The 24,217-nt window shown below is 38.6% G+C and overlaps 2 long non-coding RNA genes across 2 annotated transcripts; one reads left to right on the forward strand and one right to left on the reverse strand.

Annotated features, from left to right (window-relative positions):
• Positions 1 to 3,821: 3,821 nt before the first annotated feature.
• LOC145553792 (uncharacterized) lies at positions 3,822 to 5,503 on the forward strand. The gene is made up of 2 exons (XR_014089844.1): positions 3,822 to 5,030; positions 5,182 to 5,503. It is a non-coding gene; the product is annotated as an uncharacterized LOC145553792 (long non-coding RNA).
• Positions 5,398 to 7,232, reverse strand: LOC145553791 (uncharacterized). The gene is made up of 3 exons (XR_014089843.1): positions 7,158 to 7,232; positions 6,149 to 6,363; positions 5,398 to 6,021 (listed from the first exon to the last, which is right to left on the reverse strand). It is a non-coding gene; the product is annotated as an uncharacterized LOC145553791 (long non-coding RNA).
• Between the last annotated feature and the right edge of the window lie 16,985 nt (positions 7,233 to 24,217).

Here is a 24,217-nt window from a genome sequence, read left to right on the forward strand (position 1 = left end):
ATGTTTGATTTTGTTTACTGCACAACTTGGTATGAAAAACAAGTCTCATTACAGAAACAGCTTAGCCTGTGCCGAGGGCCTCAGGATAGGCTTCCAGAGACGCACATTGCTGACATAAGAAATAAGAAGTATTTGAGAAGTACAAATAAGAAAAACCGGGAAAAAGAATATTCTTGAGAACCATACTTTGTCTGAAAGTGACAGAACAAGTCTGGGAGGAATAGCATTTTTGGCAGAAACTGGTAAAGCAGCATAACTTTTCTTCTCTAATTCTATTTTTTTTCTCAAAAGCAACCACCATCTACTAAAGCAGAACTTTAACCAGATAAGAGCCATAGCTCCGAGGTATCAATTTTCTGACAGCTGAGGGAAAAGATGACTTGCAAAGTGTGTCATCACGTTTTTCTTGAATGGAAGGATGCCAAATGTTCAGACCAGAGCAAAGTCAAATCTAGGGCAAGGTCTGTCTTTACAAAACTCCTGAGGCGTAATGGGATTTTGCAAGGCAAGAAAGTATTTAGCAGAAATTGGATTAATTATACATGACAGATTAAATATTTCATTTTGTGTCACAGCTGATCTATCTAGAATAAAAATCTGCTTTTACATTCCTTACTTTGGGTTTTAAATAAATTGAATATCTCATTTTATTTCAATTAATAATCTTATTTTGTAAAATAAATAAACCAACCCCTTGAGAAGTCTTGGAATTTCTGAAAGTAATGTTTGAAAAGTTTCATCCTATCAGATTTCTTCCTGCTCTGTTGCTAGCCACACAAAGGGCTATCATATATAATCTGGCCATCACATGAAGACAATTCCTCCAGCTGTTGTAACGACCAATCATCATTCAAAATATGCCTGTATGCTTCCATTAGAGAGATAGCAAGTCTGTCAGAAGCCAAGAACCTGCTAGCCAATGCGTTCAGGGACATTAGCCACAGTGAGGGCATTTTAGCTGATTAGCTTACCGTGCCATTCTTAACTTTTAATGCAAAGTTAAGAGTATAAGGATAAAAGAAGAGCTGGCACAGTAAAGAACTAAGAGAGGAAAGCCCTCCTTTTAAAATAATTTTCAGCTCAACTAGAGCAGCAGGGTAGATTGATACCCTTTATATTCAAATTGTCTAATCTGTTTTGTTATTAGCCATATTAGCCTCTGATGTCGTTTCAACTAATGGGAGCATTCTTTGTGCAGGACCTCACAACTTGAAGCGGATCAGGACTGGGAGCTCAGACCGACAGAACACCATCATTGGACTGTCCATGTTTGAGAAGCTAATATTTAATTGTTGGCTGTAATCCGGGAAGTTTACTACTTCACGGTTGCAGAGACAGATGTTTTACTGAAATTTTTAAGTTGCTTTCAAACATCAATGTTGTAGCATTAGCATGTAGCCTTAGCATTGTTGTGGCATTGTTTGGCATTTACTGTAGGGAGGGGTGGGGGCAGTTTTTTGACGTTAAACCAAAGGAAAGAGAACCAATTTTTACATAGATTAATGTGTAACTTGTGAAAAAAATGCATGATACTTCATGAGTAGAATGCTGGAGAGGAAAGGCAAACATAGGGACTCGCACTGACAACCTATTGCTTCCTTTCTAGCTACTATTTCATGGTTAAATGTGGAGTTATTGACTCTTCCTGCATGATTCTACCTTAAGTGTCTTGACTCAGGTTTTCTTTAGCCCATTTTGTTTGAGCAAAAGCCTAAAGCAACATTCTTGTTTCAGATTTCTTCCCTTGCTGGATATTGAGTAAATAAGATCCCTTTAACGTCCTAAGAGTTTATCACATTTAGCAATTACTTTTGCCTGCGTATCTAATTACAAAATCAATGCAGCATTTTTTTTTCACACCTTGTATTCTCACTGGTTAGTAGACATCAGCATTCTTTACTCTTATTAAACGTTTGTGGGTTTTGTAAGTTGCTTTTATATTTCTGGAAGGACGTTGTTTCCTTTTAATGAAAACCATGTTAAACCAACTTCCAGAGTGTGATGCAGTCCTGTGACATAAAAATAAGAAAATAAATCTCAAAGGGAACACAACAAGATACAAGAAATGACATGTCAACAGTAATACTTTAATGTTACTTGTGTGATTTATTTTATTTATTTTTTAGCACAAAATGACTCATTTTTAAATATCTGTTCAGGTTCCATACACAGAAAATGTCTCAAACATTGTGCTAGTCTCATGCACAGAAGTCTCGTGCACAGAAAGCACAAAGCTGAAAAGAAATGTTAGATATTGCTTAAACTGTCAGCTTATTTCTTTAGCACCATGAACAGCACATGAGTTTCGATAAATTTTAGATGTATGAAAAACTCCACCCAACTCTTTAGCTCATCCTTCTCGCCACAATTTCCAGAAGATGCTGCCATTACGGAAAATGGCCAATTAAAAAAAAAGCCATTTTCCACTTTTCAGCTGTAAATGAGAGTTGTGCAGAGGCAAAAACTAAACCTCAGTGAGTACCATATCTGAAATATTACGTTTTTCCTCCTTTCTCTTTCAATGTCAGATAAAACTTATTCATAGGGAAGAAACTGACGAGTTATTCTTGGCATTGACCTTACCTAACCTTTAATGCAAGTCACATTTGAAAGTTCAAGAAAATCAGAGTTCACATTTTCAGAAACGGTTCGTGCATAAACCCAAATAAACAAATCCAGAAACACAAAATCAGTTGCCCAATAGGAGTGTGATCACTTAACTCAGTGTTATAGATATTAAATGTGTAGGGCAATTATATATTTAGAATATCGCAATACAAATCTAGGTTTGAACAGAGGAACTTATACCTGGCAAAAGACACAGGCTCAGGCAGTGAATATGTGTTGAATGTGGAAAGAGCACCTTTAGTTAAAAGAATGCAATGTTTTTAACCGGTTAGCAAGTATTCTCGTTTAAATCTGGGAGAACACTTTGCAAATGGAGCAAATGATTTCAACACGAATCCATAGTTCCATTTTGTGCCCGGCATGAGGAGTGCTTTCCCTGGAATATGAGAGGACAGAGTCCTGAATTAGATATGGAGAATTAATAATTGATGTCGCTATAGTTGTTCGCAGACACCCATCATGCTCAACATGAACACTCATGCGCGGAATCTGGTTGGGTATTAAGGATCTGTTTTCCAAAAGTGGCAAGCTGGTCAAGGATTTCTGCTTTGTTAGTTACTTTTATTCAAATTAAATATTGAACTTCTCTGAGGGAGACAGCTCAATATCAGGCGTACTGAGGCAAAAAATATTGTTGTTTATAAAGAGATAACAGATAACAGAATTACAAATATTTAGAAGACACGTTTAAAACTGTAGTGAGAGAATTTGAATCATTGTTTGACAATGATTCAATTGTTTGACAATGATTGTTTGACAATGATTCAAATTCCAGTACACCCTGGACAGGTTGCCAGTCTGTCACAGGGCAACACAGAGACACACATGACACACAACCATGCACACACACACTCACACCTAGGGGCAATTTAGACAGACCAATTAACCTAACAGTCATGTTTTTGGACTGTGGGAGGAAACCGGAGTACCCGGAGAAAACCCACGCATGCACAGGGAGAACATGAAAACTCCATGCAGAAAGACCGGGAATCGAACCCAGAACCTTCTTGCTGCAAGGCAACAGCTCTACCAACTGCGCCACTGTGCAGCCCTATCTTATATTTTGTTGCTTTATACCATATATCAAATAACAAGCTTCATCTAAAAGATCTTGACGGCTTTCAGATTTTCCACTGATAATACTAGTTAGGCAAGACATTGAATCTGAAAGATAACTACATTTCTGGGCTTTTCTACGGTGGCCCTGAGGTGCAAAGCACTGCAACTTTAACGAAGCACAATTACAAATACAAAAACACTTCGACATTACGAAAAACACAACGACATTACCGAAAACACAACACATTAAGGAAAACACAACACATTAAGAAAAACACAACACATTAAGGAAAACACAACGACATTAAGAAAAACACAACACATTAAGGACAACACAACACATTAAGAAAACACAACACATTAAAGAAAACACAACACATTAAAGAAAACACAACACATTAAGAAAACGGAAAAGGTAGGTCCCAGTGGGAGACCTAAGAATTCGCTGATTGGACTACAGCTCGGTTTACTTTTGAACCGGAAGTTATTCTGGCTTTACGTGTTTTTTAAAAACATGAATGTGCTTGGTGATCCACACCTTACCACTACTATTCGCGAATATTTTGAGTCAGGACACACATATGAGGTGATACTAGACATGCTACGGACCAACCACGATGTGTCACTTAGTATGCGGACACTAAAGTCTCATTTGAAAGAAGAAGGATTGCATAGAAGAGGCAACTACTCTCCACTTCCTGAAGTGAGGCGTGCCATTATGACCGAGCTGAGAGGACCAGGGCAATTATTTGGCTATCGGACCATGTGGCAAGTTCTGAAACAAAAACACAACCTGCGAGTTAAACGTGATCTTGTAATGAGACTGCTGAAGCAGCTGAATCCCCAAGGCATCGCTCTGAGGACTCGCAGATTTACAAGACACACGTATCACTCTATGGGGCCCAATTACACATGGCATGTAGATGGCTACGACAAACTGAAGCCATTCGGCTTGGCCATCTCAGGATGCATTGATGGTTTTTCGAGAAGAATGATGTGGCTTGTTTGTGGGGCAACAAACAACAATCCTTCTGTCATTGCCCAGCATTATATAAACTGTGTCAAGAATCTTTGAGTTTATTGTTGTCATGACAACTCCAGAGGAAGTACCTATGGAGTTGAGTCACATCGCTGTCGTTTTGACAGTTTACATGCCATATTGAATTTGTTTCAAACATTTATTTTTATAAATGTGAGTAAAACCCTGAGACTACATCCCATAATGTCCAAGTTGAGGACTGCTCGTCTTTTTTCACTGTTATATAAGCTGCAGACTATTTTTATTGTGTCAAAGTGTCATTTTCAGTGTTGTCCCACAAAAAGATATAAAGATCTGCAGAAATGTGAGTTTACTCTTGTGATACACTGTATAACCTGTCACTTATAGTGCTCACTTATACTGGGTCATATAGCCGCCAAAAAAAAAGACAATTTGAATTACTTGTAGAAAATATCTGTCACAATTCTATGACTTATTATATTCTGACTTTGCAGATATGGTTGAAGAGATTGTGGATTTCCTGTTGAGGACAGCGATCTGGATGTTTTCCCAGAAGCAAGTCAGGTGACAGAGTTGTGTGGTGATAAAGACATTGAGGAATACCTACAGCAAGCCATGCAACAACATGGACAACAGCAGTCAGAAGACTGGGAGTCAGCTATGGAACTGTATTTCTTGCTTAAGGACATAGCGAGGCTGTAGACACAAACGAGAATCAAATCGTTTAATATTTTGTCTCCTGTTCATTTTGCTAAAATGAAACCTCATTGTTACTCAGAACAGCAACAAGTGCATTAAACTTTTTTATACACCAAATTGTGCATTCAGTGTGAACTATGAAGATAAAATGTGCACATTACACTCTTAATACAATTCTAACAAAGTTATGAGTAGCCTATTGGTTTTCTTACAGCTGCGAGAAAAAAAAAGAACAGGAAAAAGGTTTTTCAAAACAAACTAGGTTTTTGTAACACATTTAACATTTATGTCTGTCTAGGTAGCAAAACATTGCTATGTTTTAAATTATGTGAAAACATATCAAATTATGTATTTTTAATTAATGTTTTATATTCAACAAGACTGGAAGAAATCTTTGTTTCAGTAGCATCCAAATCCCGGTGCGTTCTGTATCCCAAAGTCCATGTTGGCCCTAAAAGCAGTGTAAGAATCCAAATGCGGCAGTTTGAGTGTGTTTGCGCAGGTGTTTGTGAGAGGAAAAGGTGAATCACTCAGAAATTCTAGATGTGGGGATGGCATCATGCCTGCTGGTGGAATCGTTGCGAGACCTGTAGAGAACATGAAGACTTCCTCCAGAGACACAGCAGTTGTTTTCTCTGAAAGATGATAAACAATGTAGTCAATAGATAATCCATTGCACAATGGATTTTATTTCTGATGTCCTCCCAATTAAACAAACAAAAAGCCCAATTTTAGAATAAAACACAATCCGTCCTTACTAACCTTCGCAGTCAAGCAAATAATCTGCCCAGAAAACGATTGTTTTGCCCTCCTTTTGCCGCCTATTGCTTCCTACTGGGCTCAGAACTGGTTTAAACATTGTCTCCAAGTCTGAAGCAGTCAGGGCCTTCGCAGAGAAACACAGGATTGGGGAAAGGACCCTGGAATGCTTCTGCAGTGCAGCAAAAAATCCTAGACTTCCCAGTCCATCTTTGAATCTGTTAGGACAGAAACATAAGCAATATACTTTATTCGTGGCATAGATATGATTTATTCTAAGTCCTGTGTAAACGTGAACATTGTAGTTCAATATGTACAGGGGAAAAAGAAACTACATATACAAAGTAAAGAATCTTGCACAGTGCTCCAAAATTCAAAAATAAAAGTAACACAATATCAAATTTAAACTAGAAAAAAGTTTTCACAGCAACAAATTGATATTGTGTCATGCAACATTCAATTTTTATAAATCACATTGAAAAAATATTCATATGCCATGCATATTGTAATGGTAAACAATGATTCAAAATAATTAGTTTTATTTATGAGTACAAAGAAGACAATGGCTATTGTACCTAAAATTCTGAATGGATTATACAAGTTTATCATCATTGATACAGAATTTAACAAGTATTGCACAATATATTCCAGTATTTTATACAATTTTTCAGAAGGGCACGCAAAGATCTATTACCAACTAAAGATAAAACACAAAAACAAAGAAAAAAGCTGGTTAAATTTGATATCTGATCAAGTAATTTCATATCTCTAATTTGATCAAATTTTTTTATACCCAATTACTTTTTCATAGTAAATTACAGTGTCATAAAGTCGGTGGCAGGTATGAACAACTGAAAGTATGTCATCGATATTGATTTTTGAGCATCAAGCTTTACAATTGTTTGAAAATATTTATAACCATAAATAGCTCACTGTTTACCGTTGTACTTTGTTTAAGCAAGTCTATTAGTTAAAAGCTGCTTGTTTTTGGACTGAGCCATAACGGACCTACCCGAACTTTCACTTTTCCCTTTTGCTTTAACCCCTTTCTTCCAAGAGAATACTTTTGTCGCTCCTCATGTTTTTCTTTCTGTATTCAAGGAAGGTGCCGAGGACTGGTGTAGAGCAGGATGGGACAGTCTGTTGTGCTATTAGTAAATTAAAGAAAAAATGTCGCACATCACAGCCATGCAAACAGACAATAATATGTATAACAAACTGAAGTTAGCACATGTCTAAACTGAGTGCGGGTTCGCTTCGAAAAGGCGGCAAGCTTGATCGCAGTGCAAAAGAACCAGAAGGACACAAATTACCCTAGAAAAAGTGCATAAGGCTGTAACGGACCTTACTAATAATATAATACAATGCTGCTGAACTACATCTAGATTTTTTTTTACTTTTAATTGCATTTACAATGAACAACTAAGTGACAGTGGACGCGGTCTGGAGTCCCGCCAGCATAAGCAAGTTACTACATCCATATGACAGATAAATACTTCTTTATGCTTAACTTACTTGAACATTGTGGAGTATCTTCCATATACATTTCTTGAAGCCTCTTTCCACAACTGCTGCAAAAGTTTGGTGACGGCTCAATCAGCTTTTTCCCAGTTTGGGCAATAAATGACGACCGTATTCCCGCTTTGCTTCTCACTCAAACTGAGCACGCCAGAATAACTTCCGGTTCAAAAGTAAAACGAGCTGTAGTCCAATCAGCGAATTCATATGTCTCCCACTGGGACCTACCTTTTCCGTTTTCTTAATGTGTTGTGTTTTCTTTAATGTGTTGTGTTTTCGGTAATGTCGTTGTGTTTTCCTTAATGTGTTGTGTTTTCGGTAATGTCGTTGTGTTTTCCTTAATGTGTTGTGTTTTCGGTAATGTCGTTGTGTTTTCCTTAATGTGTTGTGTTTTCGGTAATGTCGTTGTGTTTTCCTTAATGTGTTGTGTTTTCCTTAATGTCGTTGTGTTTTCGGTAATGTCATTGTGTTTTCCGTAATGTTGAAGTGTTTTTGTATTTGTAATTGTGCTTTGTTAAAGTTGCAGTGCTTTGCACCTCAGGGCCACCGTACTTTTCCTCTGCCACCCATTGCAATGGCAAAAATAATTGCCAACATTTCTGCTGGAAAAAATTGATAAAATACCTGTTCTTCTTTTTATAAAAACTTTTTTGTTTAGGAATCAATCAATCAATCAATCAAATTTTATTTGTATAGCACATTTCAGCAGCAAGGCATTTCAAAGTGCTTCACATAATTAAGATAAAAACAGCATGTGATAATATATACTGCTACTCCTGTTTTACCATTTTCCTCTTTAGATGCATCTATATACATTTGTGTCATACTTTCATACATTATTTCTAAATACTGCTGAATAATTTGATACAAACCTCCACAAGACTGTTCTATTTTTTGGTTTCTAAATGTACTATTGGCATTTCAAATATCCATGGAGCAATTTTAGATTTACTTACAGTTTTACAGCATGCTATATTATTTATCCCCAAATTATGTGCATGAATATTTTCATCCCATCCAAAACACCTTATGTTATGACCATACTCCCAACATTCTCTAAATACCTATTTAGTAATGTGACTTTCCTCATGCCCTTGTAAATTTAACCAATAATTTGCTGACATTTTCAACCGCCTTAAGTCCAGTGGCATTTCTCCAGTAATAACCTGAAGAGCAGGAATAGGAGATGTTCTAAAAGCCCCACAACATATTCTGAGCGCTTTTGCTTGTATTCTATCTAAATCGACTAACAATGAATTTGCAGGTGACTTGTAAACAATACATCCATAGTCCAACACGGAGCGAATTAAAACATCATACATTCACTTTAAAAATGTACTTGACGCTCCCCAATCATTGATTGACAAACATCTCAATACATCCATCCATCCATTTTCTTTACACCCTTGACCCTTAGTGGGGTCAGGAGGGTTGCTGGTGCCCATCTTCAGCTAAGGTTCCGGGCGAGAGGTGGGGTTCACCCTGGACAGGTTGCCAGTCTGTCGCAAGGCAACACACAGGACAAACAACCATGCACACACACATTCACAACTAGGGACAATTTAGACAGACCAATTAACCTAACAGTCATGTTTTTGGACTGTGGGAGGAAACCGGAGAACCCGGAGAAAACCCACGCATGCACAGGGAGAACATGCAAACTCCATGCAGAAAGACCGGGGCCGGGAATTGAACCCAGAACCTTCTTGCTGCAAGGCAACAGCTCTACCAACTGTGCCACTGTGCAGCCCCATCTCAATATATTAATACCTTTTTTACATTTATCAATAATCTTCTGTATATGCATCTTAAATGAAACCTTTTCATCAAACCTTCCACCCAGATACCTTACAATATTTACCTGCTTTAAATTTTGCCCATATAACCTAAGATCTACTGTAGGATTAACCCTTTTCTTTGAAAAACATATTACTTGTGTCTTCTCAACAGACAAATGAAACCCCCATTCATGTGACCCTGTTTCAACCTTATTAATTGCTGATTGCATTCCATTTTTTAAAATTAGCTCTTCCACCATCAGCCCCCAAGTGTCAAGCTCTGCTGATACCGCAGTCCTGCTGCCCTCAAGCTTTTCTGCCACCGACAATCAAGCATGAAGCTTGGGCCCTCATGATACTTCTTTATTTCGAAGTACTAAAGTTGAACCCAATACCTCAGTGTGCCTGTTTTATACATTTTTACAAGTGTTTTGGTGAAGCCCCTGACCACAAGTCTGAAAACAGATGGCTGCTCCACTGGCTGGTCTGGTACCGACTGGCTGTCTTCGTGGGTTTGCTGCTCCTGGTTCTGCTGCTCCTCTCTGTCCCTCAGCCTGTTGTTCAGCTGTTCAATTTCAAGCTGCAGTTCTGTGCTTATATTCTCCAATGCAGTGTTTTGCTGCTCCAAGGCAAGGCATCTCTCCTGGAGGACGATGCGATTCACCTTCAGGGCATCGTTTTCCTCCTCCAAGATGTTCTTTTCCTGTCTGAGGATTTTGCTTTTCTCCTTCAGGTCGTAGTTTTTCCTCAGCAGATCAATGTAATCATCTTCCATTTCGGTTAATTTCTCCTCCAGTTCGGTCTTTTCCTTCTCCAGGGCAGCGTTTATCTGCTCCAGGACTGTGTTTCTCTGTTCCAGGGGGGCGTTTCTCTGCTCCAGGGGGGCATTTCTCAGCTTCAGAGCAGCGTATCTATTCTCCAGGCCGGCGTTTCTCTTCCCCAGGATGGTGTTTGCCTGCTGCAGGATGGTATTTCTCTGCCCCAGAGTGGTGTTTCTCTGCTCCAGGGCCGTGTATTTCTGCTCCACTTCAGTCAGTCTCTGCTCCAGAGCGTCGTTAGTCTGCACCAGGTTGGCTTTTACCTCCCCCAGAGCGTTGCCTATCTGCTCCTGGGCGATGTTTGTCTGCTCCAGGGCGGTGTTTCTCTGCTCCAGAGCGATCTTTTCCTTCTCCAGGTTCTTATATTTCTGCTGCTCTGTGGTGATTTTCTGCTCCAGGTTGGCATTTTTATGTTCAATCTTGATGTTTTTATTATACTGAGTGATCCTTTTCTGCTCCAGGGTGGTATTTTTATGATCCACGGCATAATTTCTGTGCTCCAGGGTGTAGTTTATCTGCTCCAGGGTGGTGTTTATCTCCTCCAGAGTGTTGTCTATTTGCTCCTGGGCGGTGTTTGTCTGCTCCAGAGCAGTGTTTCTCTGCTCCAGAGCGGTGTTTCTCTGCTCCAGAGCAGTAATTTCCTTCTCTAAGGCGGTGTTTGTCTGATCCAGGGTGGTAATGTCTCCATTTAAACCTGTATTTACTTTGAGCTGAATTTTAAATTCCTCCTCTTTTTCCTGAAGCAGCTTGTTGTTTTCATATGTAGCTTCCTTTTTAATTTTCAGCTCTTCATTGATTTTAATTAAAGTCTGTCTCTCAATAGACACCTTGCTGACTTTTTTCAAGATGCCTACGAGCTTTGCTGTCTCTCTAACTACGTAAGATGATGGCTTACTGCTCTCACTCATTCTTGGTCCGTTAGTTAGAAATTGGTGACAATCCTTGTACTTGCTCTTGACTTTTGCAATGGTTATGACGGTGCAGCTTTGTGATGTCACTCTTGCTCCATAAGAGTGACATCAATTCTCTTTGTGACATCAATTTGCGTGATGTCACAAATTGATGTCACTACCTCAGCAGAAAAACTAGAAAACTGCTGAAGTTTGAATAAAAACAAACTTTAAGGCTGAATGCAGCTGTGCTTAGCTGATGGCCATTGGAGACAGTACAACTGTCTCCATTGGAGACCAAGGCGGCTGAAATCCGCCTTGGTGAAGGCGGATTTCAGCCTTCACCAAGGCTGAAATCCGCACTTGGGAGACAGTGGCTCTTGAGGACAATGGCCTGGCACAGCAGGGTGCCAGAACCAACAGTCGAAAGGAAACATTGTGCCCGAAAACAGAAGAAGGGGAAACGGGTGGGCGTGTTGACCCAGCTGATGCCTTGGAAGCCACCAATTCTGACTCTCTTTCTGGCCAAAGTCCTCTCACCGGGTAAGAAAGTGGATTTGTTAGATCTGAGGTTAAGAGTTTCTGCAGAGATGAAGAACTGTGCTGTTCTTTGCTAACGGAAATCTGGCATAACAGCAACATGCCAGATTTTAGCCTTCTAAATCAACGGTCTTCAGTTATTCCAAGCAGACCGTGACCAACGTGCTGATGGTCAGGAAAAACACAGGGAGGAGGACAATGTATGTAAGTGAATGAAGGTTGGTGTACGAGCTGTGGCCTGGTTAAAAGCTGTCAGCCATACTATCTGCCTCGGGAGTTTACTGCGGTGTTCGTCACCATTGTTTACATTCCGCCAGGTGCTAATGGCAACGAAGCATTGAAGGAGCTGTATGACACCGTTAGCTCACTGCAGATGAAGCACCCGGAAGCATTTTACGTGGTTGCAGGGTCTTTAACCATGTGAAACTGACTGACACTGCTCAGTTTTTATCAGCATGTCATCCTTCTTACACTCTTTATTGTGAGTACACTAACATTCATGGTGCGTACAGAGCTCTTCCTCGCCCCAATAACTTTTTTGTTGTTGTCAATCTTTATTTTATCAAGATAAAATCCAAGTGTCCATACACACACCTCTGTTCAGTTGATGTAAGGAATAATTTACTTGCAAGTCATTATTTAATGTGATAGGAACAGAATATGAGGATCTATATATATTACAAGCACAATGAGATGTACAGAAATCAACCGGATGGGAAAATTCAAATATGAAAACAACTTGATTTGTATCAGTTTAAGTTTTAAAGACAATTACCGTATTTTTCTGACTATAAGCTGCTACTTCCCCCCCCGCCCCCACGCTTTGAACCTTGATGCCGCTTTTAAATTGAAGGCTAACAATCTGGCAGTACAGATCGATAGCTGCTGCACGTAAGCTCGGCGTGAACGAAAGGTTTGGCACTGGAGACGCAGGGCTGCGTCCTTAATAGCAGATTTATTAAGGATGCAGCCCTGTGCTGCGTCCTTGTGGAAAACCGAGAGCGACGGAGATACCAGCGGCTTATAGCCTTACTTTGTGAGTGCGGCTTATAGTGAGGTGCGCTCTATAGTCTGTAAAATACGGTATTGTCCAAATTCATCTTGGAATCTGTCTAAAGTTCTCCTTCTGTCATGTTTTTAATACCCGTACTTGTTGTGATGTCATTGACCCAGAGTTTTTTTTGTTTTTTTCGTCTTTTGCAAAAAAAAAAAGCACAGCTTTTGAGTGTTTTCAACACTGTCATTACAGGGTATTAGTGTAGATAAGTTTAGACAAGAAATTAATTCAATTTGGAATAAGTTTGTAACGCAGCAAATTGTGGATAAAGTGAAGCATTCTGAATGCTTTCCAGATGCGCTGCAGCATTTCAGTATCTGGCAACGTAGTTTCACTCTAAGAATGTTTCAGCAGTTTTTGGACAGATTTTTTTAACCTTTCTTTCAATCCTCAAACTTAGTTCCTTGTTCATTCTTGTTTGCCAGTTTTAAACATTAAATTTTTCATCTCAGTGAGGATTTGGGCAAACTTAGATCGATAGCTATTTTCTTGTTGCAATTACTTGACCTATGAAGCTTGAGCTACAGCTACATTTCTTGAATACATGCTTGTTTTTTGTGTGTTTTTTTCATTCTGAAGGCTAAGGAATAGAGACTTATGACTGTACAGCCCAGATTGTCTTAGATTATATGTTTTAAAGTTCCTGGACACTGAAAAACTCAAAACACAATGCAATTCCTTTATTTATGCTATATGTGTAAATGTAATACTATAATATGTTGTTTTATAGATTTATTTTAGGTTTTTCAATATTTATGGGAAAAGTCTTTTTTTTTAGATGAATCTAAACAGTTTAGTATCAAATATCAATAAGAGCAATATATTTGTCAGTCAGGATCATTTAGAATTCCACCTGGTGAATGTGTATTCAGGGAGAGTTTGACTTATGCAATCATGGACCTAAAAATATTTAAGTTGAACAAAGACAATCATAACGCAAGAGAGACCAGTGTCATCTCAGCCAGAACGAGGCGTGACCGATTGCAAGCTAACTTGATCGACTACTTTGCACGACGCACAATCAGATAAAATGGCCATCACTCTAGAACTATCGCACCATAAATCACCAGAGAGATATGAAGGAATATGTATTCACTTTCATCATAAATCACAGTTATTCCTCATCTAAGAGTCAATTATCTAACCCGCAACAAATGGCTCAGCAATAACCTTGAAGATAGGATGTACAGTAAATGCAGCTGGGCCATAATATGGGTTTTTGAGTCTACTTTAGTAACCGTGGCTACAATACATTCTTAAAAGCTATTTGAGAGGGGATTTATGGAGAATTAAAAACTATTTAAAAAAGTTCCATAAAAAAACAGATTTATTATATATGCATGTCATGTTCCACTGGATGAAATTTGTCAATATGGATGGATAAATGATGCCATTTGAACTCAAGATACTTGTAATGTGGTACATTTTATTTTCCACCCAAGCAGTCAAGTGTAATCGTAATTGCATAACAATTGTCATTATTTAAAGGCATTCAGAGACAAAGTTATAGTTGAATGTAAACTTGTGAAAAACATGTTATTTGGTTCTCTGGTCCTGACGTGGTGTTAGTCCTTATTTAAGTTAGGTTTAGGCTGCGGTCACTAGTTGTGTCATTTGTGCCCATAACACTTTGCTGTAGCTGCCACAGTCTTACAAAAAGTAGCTAATATGTAGCAGGGCAATAAGGCCTTGAAAACTAATAATTTTAGCAACTCTTGCCTTTGTATTTGTCTTTATAATAAGATCCAAATAAATAAATATATGGTACTGGTAATATAGTTCCTTATGACCTTCATCCCCTTTATTCCTCTACCCTCCTTTTCTTTATTGCATCCTTTGCTCTTTCTTTCCCCAGTTTTCCTTCATAACACACTTCCTTGTCTTCACCAACTTTCTTTCTATGTATTATCCTTTCTATTTTTATTCTTCATTTTTTGTAGCCTCCCCTCCTACGCTCTGTCCTTGTATCCATTCTGCGTCAGTCAGCTTCTGATATTTGAAGGTAACCCAGCTTAGTGTAAAAATATCTCCCCTACCATGACAGGGAATCTTTTTTATTAATATTTTTTAAATTGAGGAAGAAATTAGAAATTTTTTGGTTAAACGTATCGATTTTTTTCACGAAAAGTGATATGGAACTGTGATTATATGACAACCTGCATAAATAACACAGGATGGGACTTTTATTTTCTACCTTGGTATTGGCAGTAAATTGAATAACCATCTAAGTACTTGTCATTCTAACCGAAAGCCTAAAACTGTCTTTGTGAAATATAACATTTTTAAATTCTCACTTTTCATTCCAGGGTTTAGACAATCATGTGTTTTTGTTGATGGCATTTGTTAGATAAATCAGTGTCGAAAAAGTCGACTGCTTTTCCAAAACATTTTTACTCCACGGATAAAATCTCAGTGCCCCTCCTAGAATTCTGACCCTTTCTTTGCCACGAGGGATGTTTATCTGAGATGCTAGGACGCTGATTTCTTTACAAGGTCATCTTCCTCCCCTGTCAGTTTTCTCCTTTTATCCACTAACAAAAGATTATAGCTGATATACTTCTCTCGACGATAAGCAAACTTTGCAATAACTAGGTAATTTACAGCATTAATAGTTAAAAGTCATGTACTGTATGTCTGCAGTGGAATTTCACGGGTATACTTGGTGAGTTTTTTTTTTTTTTAAGAAAAAACTTTAATATACGCTAGTTTGTGAGGCACAGATTGAAGGTGCCCAATCTAACGGAAGATTGGGAGAAAGTGAGAAGCAAAAGAGTGAAGTAGTTGTGCATCAATGAGGTGAGAAATTGCAAGAGCTGCACAGATGGCCTGCTCTCACCTTCATCAAGCTCCCTCTCCATCAGTCTTATTTGCCTTGGCGTTAATGCCACATGACATGACCTTCCTTATATACCTTCACAGGAGGTTTTATTATCAGTAATATTTAGCACATACTCTCTGGTGTGTCTCTCCGTGGTCGATTCCTCTAGTTCAGTTCAGGCATCCGTGTTGAATCATTTCTATGTTAAGAAAAACTCCAAAGATTATTTTTGCAAACTACGATGACGCAACTTTTGTGTTAAAATTAGGCAATTCATAAGGGTTAAGGCAAGAAAAATACAAAAAGAAACTTATGAGCTTAATTGGTCTCCGATCCTGACCAACCATTTATGTCCACATATGTGACATTTTCCCCCCAAAGTAACAACATACAAGGCAGATGACAGTTCTCATTCACAAATCAGCTGTCTTATCAATTTATTTTAGAAATGTCAAAAGCAGAAATTATCTAAATGTTAGGGGTTCTTCAAGAGAGATGACTATAAATGAAGAACATCTAAGGCAACATATGCTTTAGTAGTACTAAAGGGGCTGATCATTATAAAGTATGCTATTTCTATCATCTCCCCTCCCACAGCCGTACTGTAAACCTAATGTCTCACCCACATTGTGCAGGATTCAGTGTTGAATGCCGAGTTCCTGCTCAGTGTAGGTAAAGGTGAAAGGAACTATAATTGGAGGTGTAATTCCAAAGGCAGTACATTTTCTTTTCATTCATTTCTATCTTGATTTATAAGGTTAATCTAGTGAATACAAGGAAGCAGCTGTCTCGGTTTGCTTGCTTACCAGGACTCAGTGCCTTCTGTAAATAATGGCTTACATTTGAAATTGTGTTATTTGTATTCAGGGCTAGAATGAACTTTAACCACAATTTGCACATATAAATGAAATCCAACTCTTAGTTGTGGCTTTTTTTGAAAAGTGACATACTGCCAAAGGAAGCAGATGGAAAAGTTATTAAGGCTTGTTTTAGCGTGTGGGTTTCCGTGTGTACAATCGTTCACAAGGGCAAATGGAGTTTGTCAGAGCTGATAGGAGCATGCGTGTCCAATGGTAGGGCTTAGATTGAAGCATAATAGTATTTTAATAATGGCCCAGTCAAAGTTTAGACCCACATCTAAGCAAGAACCTGTGACAAGACTTGAAAACTGATGTACACAACTGTCCAACTCTATCCAATCTAAATTAACTTCACATGTATTGCAAAAAAGAATAGCCATCCATTTGTGTCTTCAAAGCATCAAGGACATGTCCTAAAAAACTTGCAGCAGTAATTGCAGCAAAGGGTAGTTGATAGTAGTTTCACCGAGAGTTAAATATAAAAAAAATGTACTCTTTTTTTCATTCTTCTTCTTAAAGGCCTTTTCTGGCTCTATTGACCTTTATTTAACAGTGGTCAGACAGGAAAGAGTTATGAGAGAGGGGGACTCGAACCTGCGACAATATGGAAAATTTGGAAAATATGTATCTTTTAGCAGAGTCGGGGGATAGGAGTTTGTAATGTACCTGGTGGGTTGTGGGTTTGAATCTCCGTTCCGTCCACTTCAGATGTATTTTTGAGAAAGACACTTCACCCACCTACCCTGATGGTTGCGGCACTGATTGAGAGGCAGCCTTGTTTCTGTCAGTTTACCCCATGGCAGCTGAGTTAATGATTGTTACTGCTTTGGAGTCTTCTGACTTGATGAAGCACTGTGCAAATGTAGCCCATTGGTGTTTCACATACAATTCTAATAAGACTTTGATTGGTGTGGTGATAATATAGCAAAAGGTTGAAACTCTATGAAAAATTGTATGCGAGGTCCTTTATTTAGAGAATACAGTCCACCCATGTGTAATCTCACTGCTGGTTGTTTACATTATCATGTAATTTAGGCTTGTACATAGAAATATGTAAGGATTACATGGTGAGATCAAGGTGCTCATCTTTATCTTGGCATCGATTCATGAATGATTTCGTGCATCAGCCTTGTTTTTATTTCGCGCTTGTGGCCACACTTCCATTTCCCTCATAGCCCTCTCATGTCAACGGAAGAAAAATGGCCAAATTTGTTCGTGGGAGAAGAGGATGTAAGGTGATGGAGCGATGACAGAAGGAGCAAGTGATATTAAAAAAAAAAAAGCAAGCTGGAAGGATGATGTGATGGAACAACGGCCTCCCGGAGTCTGGGTCAGCTCCTGAACCCTGAAAGCACCCATTTGATCATGACATGTCAAGGATGGGAGAGGAGAGAGCAAGCAGGGAAGGAGAGCCGAGGAGAAAGATGGCACAACAGCCGGAAAAAACGCTCATCATTTGGCACTAGATTGAGTGATCCGTTCTAGGAACTAGTGAGCACATAGGAGTGCGTGTGTGTGTACGTCTGTGCCTCACCGCCATTTCATGCACTGTCTTGCACCCATCACTCCTTATGGGAAGACTGTGTATGGCTTAGCCCATGGATTTGACGGACGGCACATCACTGAGTCACATCGATCTGAGGGGTGGGAGCGGTTTAGAGAGGGAGGAGGTTGGAGTTTGGTTGTCACAGACAGTGAGATGGAGGATAGTATCAGACATGCAATCTCACAGCTATGGACCCCGGTGTGGAGGGACAGGTCGGGGCGATCCATCTCTCTGCATTACCCTCAGCCACAAGGACATTAAGCCAGAGGGATAAGGGTCTGTCTGGGGGTGTTTAGAGCTACGTCTGGTTATCTCTCTGCAGGGACCTAAAGGCCAGAAGCCAGTGTTGCACCATGCAGAAGGGCACTTTCTCTTCTTTGAAGTCTGTCAAAGTATAGATTGCATGGTGTGTCTGAGGGCTTTCTGATTTGCACCCCTTAGCCAAAAATGACACAATTACTAAGTGCATTTAGCTAACTTTTAAACAATAATTAAGAAGGGCATTATATAGAAATATAAGCGTGATAGTCAACATTATTGTCAAGGCATTTTACATGTGAAATGGATTCAGTTTATGTACAAAAATGCAAAACAGTCATATTGACCGTATCAGATTAAGTTGAATAAATCATTTAGTTTCATTCACTTAAATTTACATAGTGACAAATTACTGAAATAATGTAATCGAAAGGCACTGAAAAAGACACAGGAGCAACAGTTTAATAATATCAATTCAGATCAATCAAATCCACTTCAGCATAATTCAGTAATATCATTACACTACTCTTCATGCACCATCTATGCAATTCTATCATAATTATACTATACTAAAGTCAGCCAGTTGATCATACTGCATCTAGGCATTGACTCTGCAATAAACATGTGTGAACCATAAAGATGAACCAGTCCTTATTGATAGATTGATAGATTGAAACCTCCAGTAGGCTTGAGGTCAAAAGCCAGCTTACTGTGTACATGTATATTCCTAATGGACTTACTTTTGACCTTTTTAATTTTTAATATAGAGCTATAGGTGGCAGATAACCATCCTGTCCAGTTTTTTTCATGACAGAGGGTGTTGTTGTTTTAGGTTCAATTTATGTTGTGAACTCTTTATCCAACTGAAATACCCAATGAGACTTGCTGCCACAATTTAGATTGCAATCTTTTATATATATATATATATATATATATATATATATATATATATATATATATATATATATATATATATATATATACATACACACACACAATAACTTCTGGTAACAGAAATTCGATGTGAGATGGTAAATGTATTTAATTTTCATACAATTCCATCATTGTCCTCTATATGATGTGAAGTCACATTTTGTGAAATCAGCCCTTTCATCTCGAACCACACTACGGGTAGCAGAAAGTGTGGAGAGTGGCAATCGTATTCACTCTACTAATAGAACATCAAACTTACAGAGTTCCAAGAGTTTTCTTTTAAATTATTAGTCTCAAGAGTTTTATAAAGCATTTGTTTTGACTAGATTCCACAGGATTAGTCTTGTTTTTGTCTATTTATTGGTGATTAACTAGGATTGAGTTGGTACGTTATCCCCCTCATTAAACGATTACAAAACACCCCACTGCTGATAAAGCAGTATTGCACACTGCTGTTATTGTAGCTTAAAGTTAATTCACAGGCATTTTGATTTTATTACACAAACAATTGAAAAATATTGAAAAAGGCACACACAATTTCAGAAATTTAAGAAACAATCAAAAACAAAAGGATTGAACAGCCAAAATAAAAAAATAAAAAAATTCTAAAAACCAGGCAAATTCGGTGCTATTTCTAAAGTACTCTCTTCTGTAGTTCTGCTTTTTGTAAAGTAACATTAGGAATAAACTGCTGTTGACTCATTAATCAGGCAGTTTAGCTGCCTTGCTGAATTGAACAACATAAATTGGCTGTTCAATTAACCAGTGGACACAGTAACTTATTTTGAGACGTCTTGTTAAAAAAGGCAAATGTGTAGAAGAATTTTCTTCCTTCAGTCAGCTGTCTTACCTTGTGCAGCAACAGGAAGGAGGTGAACAATTACTCCGGTCACGATGACCAGTATCACACTAAAAGGATTTCAATCTGTAGAATTGCTGTTCAAGTTTTAGAGGTTATAAAATCACTGATTTTTAAATAAAACATATACCTTGGTAACAGGATCACGATTGTGCCTAATTATAACTTGATTAAAACACAAAACACATTCCAGACAGAATATTTTATTTTAGCAGGCTAAAATATTATTATAACAGTGTACATCCAAAAAAGTTCTCATTTCATCATCTTCAGTGACTGGCCATGTGTGGCTCAAATGGAAGGACATATCCCACTGGGAATTAAAGGTAAAAACAGTGGGGGCTAATAGTTTGAATACTGAGTCAACTCCATAGCTGCAATTTTGCCTTCAGTGAAATAATAAAAAAAAGAAGAAAAAAGAGAGGAAAAATAGCTATTAAAGTTCTTCTGGGTCAGTTTGACTTTGAGAAATATCTGGAGGGAACAGGCTTGAAACTAATGAGTCCTTTACATTTTTTACCAAGCTAAAGGAAAGTGTGATGAATAGAACTCAGGTTTATGAACTTACATCTTAGTTACTGCCTCATATAGACTCAAACTTTTAGTTTAACCTAAGGTGTCATTCTCGAAGTAGTGAATGTAGGAAATGAAATATTTTCTTCCACTCTCAACTGCAGCTTTCAATTAAAACAGCTGAAAACACTGTCTTGATGTCAGTAGAGTTAAAGGCGTCTCAGACAAATGAGGAAGTTACAGACTGTGAGGCGTCCCCGTCGGAAGTGAGCCCAGGCAAGACTGTTGTGATAAGACAAAGATAAAAAGCAAAGCTGATAATGCCTTTAAGACCACGTTTGATGATGGTGTTTGTCTTTCTAAAACCTTGTCTGCCAGCCTTTGCTGTGTAGCTAGACCTCCACCCCCCCTTTTCCCAGGGTGCCAAGGTGTGGGACTTTGCCGTGCCGATCAATATCTTGTGCTCTCAGACTGATTACTTATTAGTGGACAGCGGAGAGTGAGGCGGCAGGAGACAGTAGTACTTTAACAGCCAGGGTCAAAACACTGGAAACAAGCGAGAAAGAGGGACAAATCCAAGAATACGAGGACCATTAAGATAAAAATGATAAGATACGGATAATAAAATCCTATAATAAATGTTCATTCATCTACAGTTTTATGTTTCATAATGAAAACAAGGCTAGCATTTGGTTCGAAATGCCCAAAATTGCTTTGAGTTTCCTATGTTCATCCTTGATTTGCACATGAACAAGGCATGATACATAGTCAAAAGATAAACATTTGCGATCCGGTGCAAAAGAGAAGCTTCTCTCCCCAGACGCATGGGTTGCATTGCACCTGCTTCAACAGATGCAAATTTCCCCAGATTAATTACTCATAAATGAAATGTTGTTCCAACACAAATGACGCCTCTCTCCAGAGGTGCTGAGAAAGACAAGTGAGCAACAGCCACATTTCAAAAAAACACTTTATCTCACGCCTCCATGGGGACACTTGGGCAATGTTCAGGGTTACGTGCAGTGTTAAGTTTTCACGCAGCATTTTTCATGTTTGTGGAAAATGTCTTACTCTGGTTTCTGTGGATGCACTGATATGAAAATTTGGGCCAGTATTGATATCTGATATTAATTCTTCTGTTGTGGCTGATAACCAATATTTATCGATGTGTGTGTGTGCATGTGGGTATGTGCATGTGTGTGTGTGTGTGTGTGTATGTATATATAATTTTTTTTTCAGATAATTCTCTCCTTATGATTGAGATGGACGGCCATTAGGCCATGATTGTTACATTGGACTAAACAGTATTCCTCTATTGTTTTACAGGTTAACCATTAATGCTCTCAAACAAACCTCTGAGCCCTTCATAAAAAGAAGTTGGTTTTATGTTGATTTTAAACAAAAAAATTATACTGGTTGCTAATTAGTTGAATTCTGAAAGCATTTTGTTACCGGATCTTATTTAGGGGTATCAAATGTAACAAAGTGGATCAATAAAAGTGCATGCCTTCATTCAAATTTTTTTTAATTTTGTGAAACTGTTTGCTTTAATATGACAAAATGTAAAAATGTTCAATGTCTATAAATATTTCAGCACAAAAAAAAAAAACTTTTTCAGAACAGAGTTTAATTCATGATTTTACCAATCACAAATTTATTTACAATCATAGATCTTACCAAAAAGAATTATGAATTAAACAGCTCAAACATGTATTATAATTGGTTTTAGTCACATAAACTGCACTCATTGCATTTCTGGTTTCTGCCGTTTCCCAAATCTTCAACAGCAATCAGGATGATAAACCTCCCCAATGTGACTTTTTGAGAAAATTGAGACATCCATAATGACCAACAGATGTTGATTCCGTGTTAATTGAGGTTATAAAAGTTAGAATGACATAAAGGAAGCAGATGACCTTTTTATTTTGTGGATAATGAGAAAAAACATCGAGATAGATCTTGCAGCCCGCTGTGCAGCTGTGCCACTGTCAAATCAGAGATGCATTTTAAGCATATTGGATGTCTTTTGAAAGCCCTGCTGGTAAGAAATGGGTTGTGATATGTCAGATACTAAACCACTTATATTTCTGGTTGCTTTGACAACTGCACAGTAAGTCGTAAAGCAGTTTTAAAACGCATTGTTTTATGGTTTGTCTCATCTTTTTGATGATAGGTCGTTTTCTTTCTGTAATGTTATCCCTTGGAAATGCGAATAGGCCCCATCTTTAATAACGCACATGGAAATGACCGTACGAACTCCCACATGTATTGACATGTCTGCGACACGCAGTTCAGTCAATTGAGGGGGGAACATCAGCATTTCACAGGGAAGTCTCCTGGCTGTGAAAGCAGAGTGTGTAGTTGGAATTGTAAGCGCTTTATGCACACTTTTATGTTTTTTTTCCTTTTGTCCCTTCAGCACGTTTGTGAATGCACCTGCTGGGCGTGTTTACCCACACCACACTCTCAGTGAGCGTAAGTACACACCGCTGCCTCTGCAACACAGCTCGGCTCTCTGTGTGCAGAAAGGCGGGAGCCTCGAAGCTTTGATATACCCTTGCAGCGTTGCAAGGTGATTCCGAGGCTGTCAAGAGACCCCGGCAAAGCCAGACCTTCTCACTAGCCGGATGTTTGAATTAAAGCACGGAGCCGCCGCGGAGCGTCTGTGTGCATACTCATGCACACGTTCTCCTGTTTGCCCCTTGCAGTGGCGAGGATCTCTGCCATGTCAATAACAGTGAGAGCAGCCAAGATTTTAATGGGAATATAATCTCCTGGCTCTTTGTGCTTTCTTTGGCAGTCACTGTTCAGTTTTTTTTTCCACCTTTAGTGTGCATCATTGCATTTCAGTTTTGCAGACAGGTGAAGGATGGGGCAAAAAAAATAGCTTGATCAACTGAAGAGTAAAACCAGAAGGAGAAAGTGTGATAATATGTTTGAAAGGAGTGAACGTGAAGGAGGACCGATAAGCATCTTGTTCATCCCAGGCGGTCTTCTCATTGTATTTTATGCCGTGCCAAGCTTTCCACTCTGGCCTTCTCAGTAATGTGTTTTTATGATGTTGCGCCATCCCAGTGTGACACTCACACTCACAACTAGACTCGATGATCGTTTCGGTGGACTTGTGGTTACCAAAGACCTCTTCTCTGGGAGATAAGAAGTTCTTATAGAGGAGCGAGTGAAACAGGGTGGAAGTAAGATACAGAGTGATAAGGCTGCTGATAGGGTGGAGAGAAATAACACCGACTGGTGCATGACTCCCCGAGTCCTCCTGTGACTAACAATGTTGTCCTTAAGCTGACATGGGTTATTCTTTCTTCTCTTCTTTCTCTTAAACAATGGCTCATCTGACTCCCAGCTACTCTGCAGTCCAGAGGCAAATCCATCTTTACAGATTTGGTTTTCTTTCTATGTACTAAATTGTCTTTACGTTGGACAAAATAATTTTGATGAATATTATTCCATAAAAATATTTTACATTGTCCCTTCCCCCCTCCCTCCCTTCAGTGGTTTATAAACTAACTCTTCTCTGAGATACAGGGATAAATATCCTCAAAGTGTAACCGATATAACAACATATATTTTTCTTGATGGTGGGATTTGTTTTCATCAATAAACACTGAATCATCTTCAACATGAGAGCTCTAGATGAGTCCAAAACATAAATAGGGTAAAACTCTAAAT

Source organism: Poecilia reticulata, chromosome 11, assembly GCF_904066995.2.
Source record: "Poecilia reticulata chromosome 11, P_reticulata-male-v2, whole genome shotgun sequence".
Lineage (NCBI taxonomy): Eukaryota > Metazoa > Chordata > Actinopteri > Cyprinodontiformes > Poeciliidae > Poecilia > Poecilia reticulata.